This window comes from Myotis daubentonii, chromosome 2 (assembly GCF_963259705.1).
Source record: "Myotis daubentonii chromosome 2, mMyoDau2.1, whole genome shotgun sequence".
Taxonomy (NCBI): Eukaryota; Metazoa; Chordata; class Mammalia; order Chiroptera; family Vespertilionidae; genus Myotis; species Myotis daubentonii.
Window position 1 is genome coordinate 7,936,856 of NC_081841.1, and position 15,252 is coordinate 7,952,107.

The following is a 15,252-nucleotide window of genomic DNA, read 5'->3' on the forward strand; positions in this document are numbered from 1 at the left end:
CCCACCAATGCCCGCCCCCCCTCCACTGTTGACAGTTGGCAATTGTCTTCCCACAGTCGATCGCTGAGGTATTACGGTGCCAGGCCTGCTGTGGCTGCTCTGCAGCATGAGGGGAGGAGGGGAGAGGACTGTGGCTCCTGCCCTGGAGGACCTCGCTTAGGGACAAATCACCTACTGTGTGTCAGCCCTGTGTTTGCACACAGTGCCAGCCACTGAGACCCCCAACAGCGCCATGAGTTAGGTCTTTGCAGTATGGCAATTGGTAAGTGAGATCATTGCAGTTATTCTGCCCCCCAGAGCACGGACCAAGGGAACTGCAGCTCCACAATGTCGCTTAGCATAGGCAAGGCCAGACTCCCACAGCTCATGCTCTTGCCCCTGGCTGCCCTCCAGCACCCCCAATTGATGATGAAATGTCCCAGGCCAGCCTCTGAGGATTCCTCGGCAAAGGGAAGAAGCATGGTGGTCAGGCGCTGAGCCTTGGACCTGCCATCAGAACTCCAGAGCCTCAGTTTCCACCTCTGTAAAATGGAGCTCGCTACACGGACCCCGACGCGCTGGAGGCGGGCATCGCAGATCTGAGGGTTGAGAGGCACTCCTACCAGGGCCTGGCCCAGGGAGGCTGCCCAAGAATGTTAGCTGAATGAAGGAGGGTGTGACAGAGCTGTGGGCGCTGCGACGGAAGCATTTGCTTTGTCCAAAAGAAACAGACCCCGGAGAGGCTGTGTTGGGGCAGCTATGAACTAAGAGGGGAGGCAGGGAAACTTGGGGTGGGACCGGAGGAAAGGTGAGGGTGCCGGGGGCGTGGGGGTGGGGGGTAGGAGCTGGTGGCTGTTGGCCTGGGCAGGGCAGAGCCGGGCAGGGCAGAGCCCGGAGTGCTGAGCACCAACCTGCATCGCCCAATCCTCTCCGAGGACCAAACTTAGAGGAATTCTTTCAACACCTTCCTCCCCTCCCCGGCGGCACCTGGGCATGGCTACACAGACACTCACTCATTCTCTACTGGAGGAACTTTCCAGGTTGCAGGACTTCACATACCGTTTGTATGTTGATGACTCTCGGGTACATAACCAGCCTAGGCCGCCCCAGCAACCCCCCAAACCTCCCGCTCCCTATATGAGTGGTACCGCTCAGCTGCTCAAGCCAACACTGTATTATTTTATCATCATTATTATTATTGTTTTAAGCCTTTCCAATTTCATTTTTTAAAGATTTTTAGAGAGAGAGAGAGGAAGGGAGGGAAGCATCCATGCGAGAGCAAGACATCAATCTGCTGCCCCCTGCAGGCCCCCACCTGGGGATGGAGTCCACAACCCAAGCATGTGCCCTGACCAGGAATGGACCTGCAGGCCCTCGGTGCAAAGGAAGACGCCCAACCAACTGAGCCACACTGGCCGGGGCTCCAGCCAACACTTTAGGTTGTCTTTCCTGAGCTACCCCCTCACTCCCACGTCTGAGGTTGCAACACGTCTATCCTATCGACTTCACCTTGAATCCCAGCTTGGATCTGACTGGTCCTCCCCATGGACGCCATTCCCCCTGGGGTCTGAGCCATGGCCTCCCGGCCTCGGTGATGAGCCCGTCACTCTCCTTGCAGCAGAGGGACCTTGGTGGGCATGCAGCTGGCTGTGCCCTCATCGGTTTAAACAATCTCTCTGCCTTCTTCAGCCAGGCTGAGCTGGCCCTTCTCCCAGTCAGGTCCCTGGGCTTTGGCACCTGCTGGTCTCTCTGCTGGGGCTTGTTTCCTGCTGAACCTCCATTTCCCCCTTTACCTTCCCTAAAAGAACCCCCCTTTTGTTCAGGATAGAGGGCCCTCTCCACCAACACACAGCTCAAGAGAGGGCTCCATCCCCAGCCTGCGGGGCAAGTCTGGACTGGGCTGAGCCAATCCCGGTGGTCCCCCCGCCCCCTGGCCAGGGATTGGTTCAAGTTCACCTAAGGAGGGGAACCTGGGTGCCCTTCCAGGGAACGCCGTCTTCCTCTGGGTGCCCTGTCATGTCTAATTGGGACACAGGTGCTGGGACCACTGCAGCCTTGTGGCCATGAGGGCCCCTCTGAGCAAAGTTGACAGACTGGGAAGGCCTAGTGGGAAGAGGACAAAACTTGTGCTGAAGCAGGCGGCGCTGAGGATGGCACTGGGCCGGGGCCTGCTTGCTTCCGCCTTCTCCCGTGAGATGAGGTCTCCTTTGCTTGAACTCAGAGCGGGTTTTGTGTTACTTGCAGCCACATGCAGATCTCCACCGTCAACGTGACTCCCACTCCAGGAGACTGTGGTAGGTTCCGGCGCAGTGTCAGCTCACGGAGGGACAGAGCTGCGTCATGGCCGGTGGCAGCCCTGGGCCACATCAGCAGAGCACAGGGTCCAGGCTGGGGGAGGGGAAGGTTCCACGCTGTTCTGTGCCGCCCAGACCGACCCGAGAGCCTGTGGTCAACTCAGGGAGACTATTCCCGGAGGGAGGTTGACTCACCGTTTTCTGAGAAGGAGACCGTGCGGAAGAGTCTGGAAAGCCTGTCACCTAAGGGACAGGTGAGGAAACGCGGGGGAGGTCTCATAAGTCTCTTTCAGATGTGTGTGGGGCTACTGGATGGAGGAGAGACCAGCCACGTGGGGGCTGCTCCGGACAGCAAAGAGGGAGTGAGTGACAACAGAGTGTAGGGCAGCCTTTAAATTCGGTCCCTGGGCATCGTTCTCCCCTGGGCACCTTGGTTAAACCACCAAGGCCCAGGCCCTGTCTTTCCACGCGCCTGGGCCTCTGAGTTCGTAGCACGCCAGGGGGGTCTGAGACGCCCCTACATTGGTCAACCCCCGACATAGGGGGGAAAGCCAACATGCGTGGGCACCTGAGATGAGCTGGGTGCTGAGCTGGCTCCAGCACTGTGTCTCCCATTCGATCCTGATACAAATCCTTCCAGCCAAGCACTGTTATTACAGGTCGTTTTGGGAAGTAGGGAGTTCCCCACAGAAGCATCACTGAAATGAAGAAAAGGACAACCCATGCAATAATAATAATTTACAAAAAGAGTGTGAAAGGTAATTCTTGGGTGAAGCCGTAAGAATGGCCAAGAAGTCCATGGCAGATGCTCCTCCAGCGTGCAGGGGTCACAAGGAGCCGGGTCTCCCGGGCCCTCCTCCCCTTCTTCCTTAAGAGCAGAACCCTGGATTTTCGGCTGGATACCTGCTCACCCGGGAGAAAGACATTCCCAGCCTCACACCTGTGTGAGGCCACTGCCCCTGGGGAGAGGCCTGCGTCTCCCCGTGCTGCTAGCGGGAGGGGAATTCTTGCGCTATCCAGAGAAAAAGAACTTGCTGAGACTCGCACGGGGGAGATGGTTTTTATTTGCGTGGAATTAAATTTCTAAGTGTCCAAGGTCCCGTTTCCCTTAGTCCAACCATAGAAAAACTGTAGATTTTTGACCTCCATGAGGCTAGGGTCAGGGTCCGTGGCCAGCGTTTTCCTCCCGTATTGGAGCAGCGTCCCCAGCATCAGGACAGTTTGGCCTGCGTTCCCCATGCCGTCCACCAGTCCATTGCCCGTGGGGTCTGCAGGGCCACATGGCGACGGGGGAAGAACGAGCAAATGCGAAGAAACCAAGAAAGCCAAGAGCCAAGAGCACCCAGGGAGAGAATTTCTCTGTGGAGGGGACTGTGCCTTCCCCAATTCTCCCGGGCTTGCAGTAGCCCCGCCCATCCTGGCCAACGACCTCTCTTCCCAGGTGCGACTGACAGGCACCTTTCCCAGTCACCCCAACTTCAGTGCACATCCTCCCCTTTGTCCATCCTCCCCCCGTAATCTGCAGGGAATGGGCCGGTGGTTCCCTGAGGAGAGTTAAGTCGCAGCTTCCCGGTGAAGCTGCCCAAATGACAGGCCTATAACGTCTGACCTCCTTTTTGCTCCTTTCCTACTGATGACTAGCCGTCTAGTGACGACGGTATCAAGGCCATGTGTCCAAGCCCTGGCCCCTGGGAAGTGGCAGATTTGTGAGACGGCAGCTGGTGGGAGTGCTTTATGTCCTTTTGTTTCTTCTTCCTTCCTGTGGCTTGAAGGTCGGACGTGATTGTTGGGTCTCCAGCAGCCACCCTGGGCTGTGAGGAGCTCTTAGGAGCAGAGATCGCACGTAGCAAAATAGCGAGAGAGGGGGCTCGGATGACCGACACCCTTGAGGAGAGTTGCTGTGCCTGCTCTGGACTACAGGCCTCAAGCGTTGGCTCAAGCAGGAGAGTTTTGGCTTAGGTCTCTGCTGTGTGTGCCCATGCCTCGTCCTAACGGATGAAATGATAATACAGAAATACAAAACCAGACGGTGGGCTGTCACTTTTCCCTCACGGGGTTGGTGAGAGCTAACAGATTATGATGTCATTAAAGACGGTGTGACACTGTGGTTCATAGCCCAGGTGTGTTGGCCCTGCCTGGACTTACCAGCCCTGGAAACTTGGGTGAAGTATGTAACCCCTGTACCTCATGCCTTCCTCAGGCGTTTCCTTACCTGACAAAATGCCTGGGGAAAAAACGTTACTTGTCGGCAGCGCTGCTATGAGAAATTCTTAGAACAGTGCCGGGTACAGAGCACACGCAGTGGTGCCTGCCATTATTCTTACCACGTAGCCACCGCATCCGCTGGTGGTGTGCGGGTGTAGCTGGGACACGCTCACACTTGGTCAGAGGGCGTGGGAAATGCAGACAGCCGTTTCAGAGGGCCCTTTCCAAGATTTGCCAATGTGTCTCCTCTAACCCAGCCATGCTAGCCCAGGAAACTGAAGCCCTGGGGACAGATGTGTTCTGGATGTTAGGAAGGTGGTTGGGTGCATATGCCCCATGTGTGCTCTTCTCCCACAGCGTCTGGGGACGCCCGGATGCAGACCCCTCAGGGCCTTCAGCCCACCTCTGATTCCAGCCTGGTGCAGACAGTGTCTCCCCTCACCTGCAGCTGGGACGTTGCGCTTGGGGCAACCCTCCGCTGGCAGGGCCCAGGGGCAGGTGGGTAGATGCTCAGCAGTCCCTGGTCCCCCAGGAGGGCATTCCTGGCTGCACACAGGTCCCAGAGGAGTCCGCCTCCCACCTCATCGCCCACTGTCCTTTACAGTGATCTTGAAAATGACGCCTACTTCAGCTTGTCCCTTTATTTGTCTCACTCTGGCCAGTCCTGCCTCCTGCTTCCTGGCATCACCTACCAAATAAACCACCTGCACCCAAGCCCTTGCACTGGCTCTGCTTTTGGGGAGCCCAGCCCAAGACCACCCCCTAATGAAACACATTAATATTTCTTCAGCAAGCGCTATACATATGCGCAGTAGTGAGGTAAACAGACTAAATAGCCTCACTAATTGGGGTCAGGTTTGCTGCCAAATGGGTGAAAAAAAAGGGGGGGGGGATGTTTTCCAAGCATTTGGATTTCATGGCTGTGGATAAGGACAGCTACATAAGGTGATTTGATCTCTGCCAACACTGGGAAGGAGGTCCCAGGTGGGAAGGAGGTCCCAGGTGGGGAAGGAGGTCCCAGGGTGGGGAGATGAGACTAGATTCTATGGGGTGCTCAGGGGAGGCCCACCTGCGGTGGTGATGTCTGAGCTGGGACCTGGCTGATGAGCAGGCCAGGATGCTGATCTAGGCACAGGGAGCAGCAGGTGCAAAGGCCCTGAGGCAGCGTGGGGTTTGACCTGTTTGAGGAGGAGGGAGGAAACCACTGGGGAGGCAGAGAGCTGGCAGGGGGATGGGAGCAGGCCCAGGGTGAGTTTCCGGGTTTTAAGAGCAAAGGCGGGGGGGGGGGGGGGGATGGTGCTGATGAGCTTCCAGGGGTGGGGTGTGGAGGGACCCCCCATCTGATTTGGAAGAGCTATCTGCTTGCCCCTCACCCCCCATTGCCGAACAGTGTCCACGCCGCACACAGCAGGTGCTCCAGGGAGTGAGAACGGCCACCACTGTGGTGCTCCTGATTGGTCTACGGATGACCACACCCCTGACAGTGATAGGCCGGCAGTGGGCATGTGACAGGGCTGGCCAATGAAAAATCAGGGAAAGTGGAGGGTCCTGGGCACAGCTGGCTGGGAGGCGACCCCAGTGAAATGGGGGCGAGCAGAACGAGGGAAGAGGCTGGACTCGGAGCTCCCGCCACGCTTCCTGCCGCACAGAACCGGGGTCCACGCCAGACGGAGCAGGGGTTCCGGTCACTCGCAGCAGAAAACCTCCTGATGGACAGCAAGCAGAGTGGCCCTCGGACAGGAAATGCTCCGGAGCCATTGCACTGAGCGGCCTCATGTCCCGAGGGGGAACCGGCCGCAAGAGACCCTGTTGGCTCTCAACTCGGGGTGATTTTGTCGCCCAGGTCGGTTGCCCGTTACTGCAGTGAAAATGCAGGATTCCTGGGTAAATGTGAATTTCAGAGAAACAAACAGGTAATTTTTTCTTTTACAGTAAAAAACATCCCAGAGAATGCATACTAACCGGTGTCCTGTCTTTTATCTGGCGATCCTACCCAGGGGGGAGGGGACATTTGGCAACATGTGAAGACCTTCCTGGTGGTCACCGCGGGGGGGAAACACTGGTGGCAGAGGCCGCGTGCGCTGGTGCCCCTGCAGGGCAGGGCAGGGGACAGCCCGCCCAGAGCGGCCCGGCCTGAGATGCCCGCAGTGCCACGGTTGACACGCTCTGTATTCGATGAAGGACAACAGCCCAATTAGAGGCGGTAGGAACCCATTTGTGTTAAAAAAGAAACAAAACAAAGAAACAACCCAATTAGCTTTGCAGTTGCATGGAGGAAGTTCTCCACAGTCGTGCGGGGCGGGGGACCAGACATACTTCTTACTCTAAAGACGTCTGTGGTGTTTGATGGTATGTTTAATGTTAATATACTTGAAGTCAATGACCATGTGCAGGCAGGGAGGAAGGACGCAGATCAAAATGATGGATTTCCCACAAAGTGAACGCACCCACGATGCCACCCGGAGGAAGAGTCAGAGCAGGACCAGCGCCCCTCCAGGCCCCGGGCCCCTCTCAGCGAGGGCTGCCCAGCAGGTGACGGCTCTCCCATGTGGCCCCGGCTTCGGACTCCCTGTGGCCAGAGCGATCCTGCCGTACGTATTCATTTGCGTCTGGCTTCCTTCCCCTCAGCAGCGCGTGTGAGAGAGTCCTTCACGCTAAGTCAGTGGTTCTCAACCTTCCTAATGCGTGACCCTTTATTTTATTTTATTTTTAAAAAAATATTTGTTATTGATTTTTTACAGAGAGGAAGGGAGAGGGATAGCGAGCTAGAAACATCGATGGGAGAGAAACATCGATCAGCTGCTTCCTGCACACCCCCTACTGGGGATGTGCCCGCAACCAAGGTACATGCCCTTGACCGGAATAGAACCTGGGACTCTTGAGTCCGCAGGCCAACGCTCTATCCACTGAGCCAAACTGGTCAGGGCTGCCGCGACCCTTTAATACAGTCCCTCATGTTGTGGTGACCCCCAATTTCATTGTTACAAGTTGAACATAATTAAAGCATAGTGATTAATCACAAAAACAATATGTCATTATATATGTGTTTTCCAATGGTCTTAGGCGATCCCTGTGAAGGGTCGTTCTACCCCCAAAAGGGTCGCGACCCACAGGTTGAGAACGGCTGCGCTAAGTGTTACAGTAGTTTGTCCTCATTGCTCTGAGACACACCACCACTTATTCATTCATTCAGCTGTTGATGGACATTTGGGTTGTGTCTAATCTGACACTGACGAATAGAGCCGGGTGAGCATTCTTTCTCGTGTCTCTTGGTGAGCGTGCAGACTCATTCCTGTCGGGATGCAATAGGAACAAATGGCTCGGTCCTTGGTGTGTGTCAGTTCAGCTTTGCCAGATACAACCAAAGAGTTTCCAGTGATCGCACCATTCACATGCCCCGCCCCCTGTGCGTGAAAGTGCTGGTTGTGCCAAATCCTCGCCAACCCCTGACGGTCTGGCAATGTCATTTTACCCTCTCTGGTGGGGGTATACGTGGAAATCCCTGGGATTTGCGGTGCATGTCTCTGAAAGTGAAGTTGAACACTATTTCCTGTCTTCACTGACCCTTTGGACATCCTGTTCCGTGAAAGGCCTGCTCCCGGCGCTTGCCCGTTTCCCTTGTAGGCTGTCTCTTTTTGTCTCATTGGCTTGTAACTCAGTCCTGTTTGCAAATCCTTTTCCGCTGCACAAGGGCCTCGCCTTTTCCTTCACTGACTGTGCTGCATCCTTTTCTGGACTGACATCACCTGGGCTCACGTCATAGAAAGGAGAACTTTGGTCACGAGAAGGTAACAGACACACTGAGCAGAATAAGGTGCAGGGCAGAGAGCAGTCGGGCTAATCTTTGCTGTAGGGAAGGTCCGCCATCTTTCAGGAGGGCCTCTGTTGGACTGGACTTGGGAGGGCGCTGCTCCTCTCCTCCCCGAGGCCCCCAGGCCCGCTTCCCTGCCTGGATAAAGCTGAGAAGGACGGACTGCCGTGAGGATGGATGGATGCAAGGGGAGCAGGCCTGTGGTGGAGAGAAAGAATGAAAAGGAACCGAGGATGGAGTGGAGGGCAAAGGAAGTGTACGGGGCAGCGGGTCCTAGGAGAGTGTGTCCTGCTCTCATGGGTGGGCAGGTTCAACATACCTCACCCCAGGGACACACTGTCCCCGAACCACTTCTCTCCCTGCAGCCATGGTGCCTAGACCACCAGTGTTTCTTGTCAGTCTCAGTGGCCTCCCAGCTTCTATTTTTGCCATCCCATCCTCAACAATCCATCCTCAACAACCCATCCTCAACAACCCATCCTCAACACACCCATTCTTAACAACCCATCCTCAACACACCCATCCTCAACAACCCATCCTCAACACACCCATCCTCAACACACCCATTCTTAACAACCCATCCTCAACACACCCATCCTCAACAACCCATCCTCAACACACCCATCCTCAACAACCCATCCTCAACACACCCATCCTTAACAACCCATCCATCCTCAACACACCCATCCTCATCACACCCATCCTTAACACACCCATCCTCAACACACCCATCCTCAACACACCCATCCTTAACAACCCATCCATCCTCAACACACCCATCCTCAACATGCCCATCCTCAACACACCCATCCTTAACACACCCATCCTCAACAACCCATCCTCAACACACCCATCCTTAACAACCCATCCTCAACACGCCCATCCTTAACAACCCATCCATCCTCAACACACCCATCCTTAACAACCCATCCTCAACAACCCATCCTCAACACACCCATCCTTAACAACCCATCCTCAACACGCCCATCCTTAACACACCCATCCTTAACACACCCATCCTCAACACACCCATCCTTAACACACCCATCCTCAACAATCCATCCTCAACACACCCATCCTTAACACACCCATCCTCAACACGCCCATCCTTAACACACCCATCCTCAACAATCCATCCTCAACACACCCATCCTCAACAATCCATCCTCAACACAACCATCCTCAACAACCCATCCTCAACACGCCCATCCTCAATACACCCATCCTCAACACACCCATCCTCAACACACCCATCCTCAACACATCCATCCTTAACAACCCATCCTCAACACACCCATCCTCAACACACCCATCCTCAACAACCCATCCTCAACACATCCATCCTTAACAACCCATCCTCAACACACCCATCCTCAACACACCCATCCTCAACAACCCATCCTCAACACATCCATCCTCAACACACCCATCCTCAACAACCCATCCTCAACACATCCATCCTTAACAACCCATCCTCAACACACCCATCCTCAACACACCCATCCTCAACAACCCATCCTCAACACACCCATTCTCAACACACCCCTCCTCAACACACCCATCCTCAACACATCCATCCTTAACAACCCATCCTCAACACATCCATCCTCAACACACCCATCCTCAACAACCCATCCTCAACACATCCATCCTCAACACATCCATCCTTAACAACCCATCCTCAACACACCCATTCTCAACACACCCCTCCTCAACACACCCATCCTCAACACATCCATCCTTAACAACCCATCCTCAACACACCCATCCTCAACACACCCATCCTCAACACACCCATTCTCAACACACCCATCCTCAACAACCCATCCTCAACACACCCATCCTCAACAACCCATCCTCAACACACCCATCCTTAACAACCCATCCATCCTCAACACACCCATCCTCATCACACCCATCCTTAACACACCCATCCTCAACACACCCATCCTCAACACACCCATCCTTAACAACCCATCCATCCTCAACACACCCATCCTCAACAACCCATCCTCAACACACCCATCCTTAACAACCCATCCTCAACACGCCCATCCTTAACAACCCATCCATCCTCAACACACCCATCCTTAACAACCCATCCTCAACAACCCATCCTCAACACACCCATCCTTAACAACCCATCCTCAACACGCCCATCCTTAACACACCCATCCTTAACACACCCATCCTCAACACGCCCATCCTTAACACACCCATCCTCAACAATCCATCCTCAACACACCCATCCTCAACAATCCATCCTCAACACAACCATCCTCAACAACCCATCCTCAACACATCCATCCTTAACAACCCATCCTCAACACATCCATCCTCAACAACCCATCCTCAACACATCCATCCTCAACACATCCATCCTCAACACGCCCATCCTCAATACACCCATCCTCAACACGCCCATCCATAACACACCCATCCTCAACAATCCATCCTCAACACACCCATCCTTAACACATCCATCCTCAACACACCCATCCTCATCACACCCATCCTTAACACACCCATCCTCAACACACCCATCCTCAACAACCCATCCTCAACACACCCATCCTCAACAACCCATCCTCAACACACCCATCCTTAACAACCCATCCATCCTCAACACACCCATCCTCAACATGCCCATCCTCAACACACCCATCCTTAACACACCCATCCTCAACAACCCATCCTCAACACACCCATCCTTAACAACCCATCCTCAACACGCCCATCCTTAACAACCCATCCATCCTCAACACACCCATCCTTAACAACCCATCCTCAACAACCCATCCTCAACACACCCATCCTTAACAACCCATCCTCAACACGCCCATCCTTAACACACCCATCCTTAACACACCCATCCTCAACAATCCATCCTTAACACACCCATCCTCAACAATCCATCCTCAACACACCCATCCTCAACAATCCATCCTCAACACAACCATCCTCAACAACCCATCCTCAACACGCCCATCCTTAACACACCCATCCTCAACACATCCATCCTCAACAACCCATCCTCAACACATCCATCCTCAACACACCCATCCTCAACACGCCCATCCTCAATACACCCATCCTCAACACGCCCATCCTTAACACACCCATCCTCAACAATCCATCCTCAACACACCCATCCTCAACAATCCATCCTCAACACATCCATCCTCAACACACCCATCCTCAACACGCCCATCCTCAACACACCCATCCTCAACACATCCATCCTCAACAACCCATCCTCAACACATCCATCCTCAACACATCCATCCTTAACAACCCATCCTCAACACACCCATCCTCAACACACCCATCCTCAACACACCCATCCTCAACACACCGATCCTCAACACATCCATCCTCAACACATCCATCCTCAACACGCCCATCCTCAATACACCCATCCTCAACACGCCCATCCTCAATACACCCATCCTCAACACACCCATCCTCAACACGCCCATCCTCAACACACCCATCCTCAACACATCCATCCTCAACAACCCATCCTCAACACATCCATCCTCAACACATCCATCCTTAACAACCCATCCTCAACACACCCATCCTCAACACACCCATCCTCAACACACCCATCCTTAACAACCCATCCTCAACACACCCATCCTCAACACACCCATCCTCAACACACCGATCCTCAACACATCCATCCTCAACAACCCATCCTCAACACATCCATCCTCAACACATCCATCCTCAACACGCCCATCCTCAATACACCCATCCTCAACACGCCCATCCTCAATACACCCATCCTCAACACGCCCATCCTCAACACGCCCATCCTCAACACACCCATCCTCAACACGCCCATCCTCAACACACCCATCCTCAACACATCCATCCTCAACACGCCCATCCTCAACACATCCATCCTCAACACATCCATCCTCAACACGCCCATCCTCAATACACCCATCCTCAACACGCCCATCCTCAACACACCCATCCTCAACACACCCATCCTCAACACACCCATCCTCAACAACCCATCCTCAACACATCCATCCTTAACAACCCATCCTCAACACGCCCATCCTCAACAACCCATCCTCAACACACCCATCCTCAACACACCCCTCCTCAACACACCCCTCCTCAACACACCCATCCTCAACAACCCATCCTCAACACACCCATTCTCAACACACCCCTCCTCAACACACCTGCTGCCAGAGTATCGAGACCATTTTATTATTTTTAAATCCTTACCCCAGGATATGCTTATTGATTTGAGAGAGGAGGAGAGAGAGAGAGAGAGAGAGAGAGAGAGAGAGAGAGAGAGAGAGAGAGACATCAATATAAGAAAGAAAACAATCGGTTGTCTCCAGTACATGCCCCAGCTAGGGATCGACCTGCAACCTAGGTATGTGCCCTGACCAAGAATCAAAGGCCGCAAACTTTTTGGTGTATGGAAAAATGCTCCAAACAACTGCACCACCCAGCCAGGCGTACGGAGACCACTTTAAAGGAACAATAGAACACATTTCTCGCATGCTTAATCCCCCAGTAGCTGTTGGCTGTGCTTAGAGGCATCACCAACGGTTTCCAGGGTAAACCAGGCCAGCCACATCTGGCTCGCTGGGTATCCCCGACCACCCTCTGCTCCAGCCGTGGCCACGCCTTCCATCCCCAAGGCCTTTGCACTTGCCTCCCTCCATCTAGAATGACTTGCCCCTAACCTTTCATGCTGGCTGCTTCTCATTCGGGCCTCATCTCCCTGGCACCTCCCTCGAGGTGTCTGCTCAGAGCCCTTGCATGTGGCCCTGCTCCCAGTCATTATCCCCTCACTGTTTTATACCCTTCCCAACCAGCCACTCTGACCTGATCGACTTTTCCATTTATTTGCTTGTAGGCTGGGACAAGGTGCCTTGTCTGTCAGGTTTCTTGCTGTGTCCCCGGTCCCAGCATGCACTTGGCACACAGTAGGTACTTGATAACGAGTCTTCCCTCCAGATGGCTGGAGTCTGGACTGACGGGAGGTCCTCTGTGTCCTGTGTCGGCTCCACCAGCTGCGGGACCCTAAGAGGCTGCTTGTTGGGGTTATTACCTGGGTAATGAAAACACAGTTACAAAAAGTAGTAATTACAGAAGAAGACTATTGAGCTGGGTGAACCGACAGCGTCTTTGAGCCTTGCCAGCTTGTGATGTGTACCAGGTCTGAAGCATGAGCCCGAGCTGGGCCCTGAGGCTGGGGGCTTAGGTGGGAGCAGGTGGAAGACAGGGGCCGCCTCCTTCAGTTCTAGTTGGAGGCACCCTCCTTGGGCAACCTGGGAGGAGGCAGAGGTGGGGCTTGCATTACCTAAGTGCCCGCTGGCCTGGCTGGCTGCCAGCTCAGAGTCACAGAGCCCAGGGCCGGAGGGGCAGGAACGCTGTTTTCATGAGGGGCCAGGTAGGAGCAGAGACGAATGAGGCGGCCTCAGCCACAGCGCGGGTGAGAGGGTCTGCAGCAACTGGCACTCTGTGCCTGGCCCAAAGGCATTTGTCGTAAAAACAAGATGAAACATGACCAGGTATGGACTGAACCATAGCAGCTCTGGATGAAACACTGAAATGTCTGGAGGCTGCACAGCCTCAGCTGGTGGCTGCACAGGTGGAGTCTCATTTTACAGATGGGTAAACTGAGGCACAGAGAGGGGGACTGGCCAGGACACAGCCCAGTGCCCTATCTTCCAAGCTTTGAATTCTGCTCAAAGCCAGAGCTCAAGGGAGGGGATGGTGCAGCTAGGGGTTGGGGTGAGTAGAGGGGAGCTTGCTTCCATTCAGGGCAGTGAGAGGAGCCTGCAGGCCTGGGGGGAGGGAGAGCAGCGGGGGGTGGGGGTGGGGGGATGGAGGGGTGGGGGAGGGGGACTGGGGTCACCCCCAGTGCCCTTTGCCCTGCGCTGCCAATAGAGGGAGGAGTGAGGGAGGGGGAGCGCAGGGCTGGGCATTAGGATTCCAGGCAGCTCCAGACACCCAATTTTCCAGCTGGGTGCCCTGACAGGCTCTCTGAGCATCTTCCAGAGCATCTAATTGACAGGGAGAGAGGAGGTGGCTGGGGTGGGGGCAGGGGTGGAAGAAGGAAGGGGGAGGAAAGGGACAGAAAAGGAGGGGGGAGAGAGAGAGGAGGCAGGAGGCCAGGGTGGATGGAGAAGAGGGGAGGGGGATTTGAAGGAGCGAGAGTTGGGGGGCAGCCTGAACCCCAGGGCGCAGGTGGACTCTGACACGGGTGTGGGGAGGGTTTGCAGGGCGGTGCAGTTGAAAGGGAGGGGGGAAATGCCACCCCCTGGTTTAAGGGGGCCCAGAGAGAGGCACTTACCTGGAGTCACACAGCTCAGGGGAGGCAGAGCCCCGAATTCCCCGGACTCTAGGCTTCTGGAGGGAAAGAGTCCTGATGGGAGGGAAGGGGGCTTCTGGGTGAGGGGAGGTGGGTGGCCCAGCCTCCCTCTGTGCTGCGGGAGAGGGAGAGTGCTGTCTGCCTGCGCCTCCTGCGGGCCCTCTCCACCTGGAGTGGCAGAGCTGCCAGCAGGATAATTGGCACTTCTGTCGCTGTGACTGGTGAGGTGGGTGCCAGAGCCGCCCCTTCTCCCCACCCCCCATGGAGCTGATTGGAGTAATTAGCGCTGATGGCAGGACTGGGGGCTCTGTTACCACACACACAGGAAGACCCCACGGGGTGCAATCCCAGGAGGGTGGGAGAGGCCCGGGTCCGCCTCAATGTTCCCTGGCAAGGCTGCGTCAGGCGTGGGCATTTGCTCAGCCTTCTGGGCCTGGAGTGCCCACCGTCCCCTCCACCCCCTGGGAGACCGCCGTGTCCCCTGCAGCTGCCCACCCTCTGCTGCTCATAGGGCTGCACACTGGGCGGCAGGAGGGACTTTCTTCAGGCCTCAAACTCAGGTGGTGTTTACAGGAACTAAATCCCGGGGCCCGGCCTCACTCCTGGTTCGG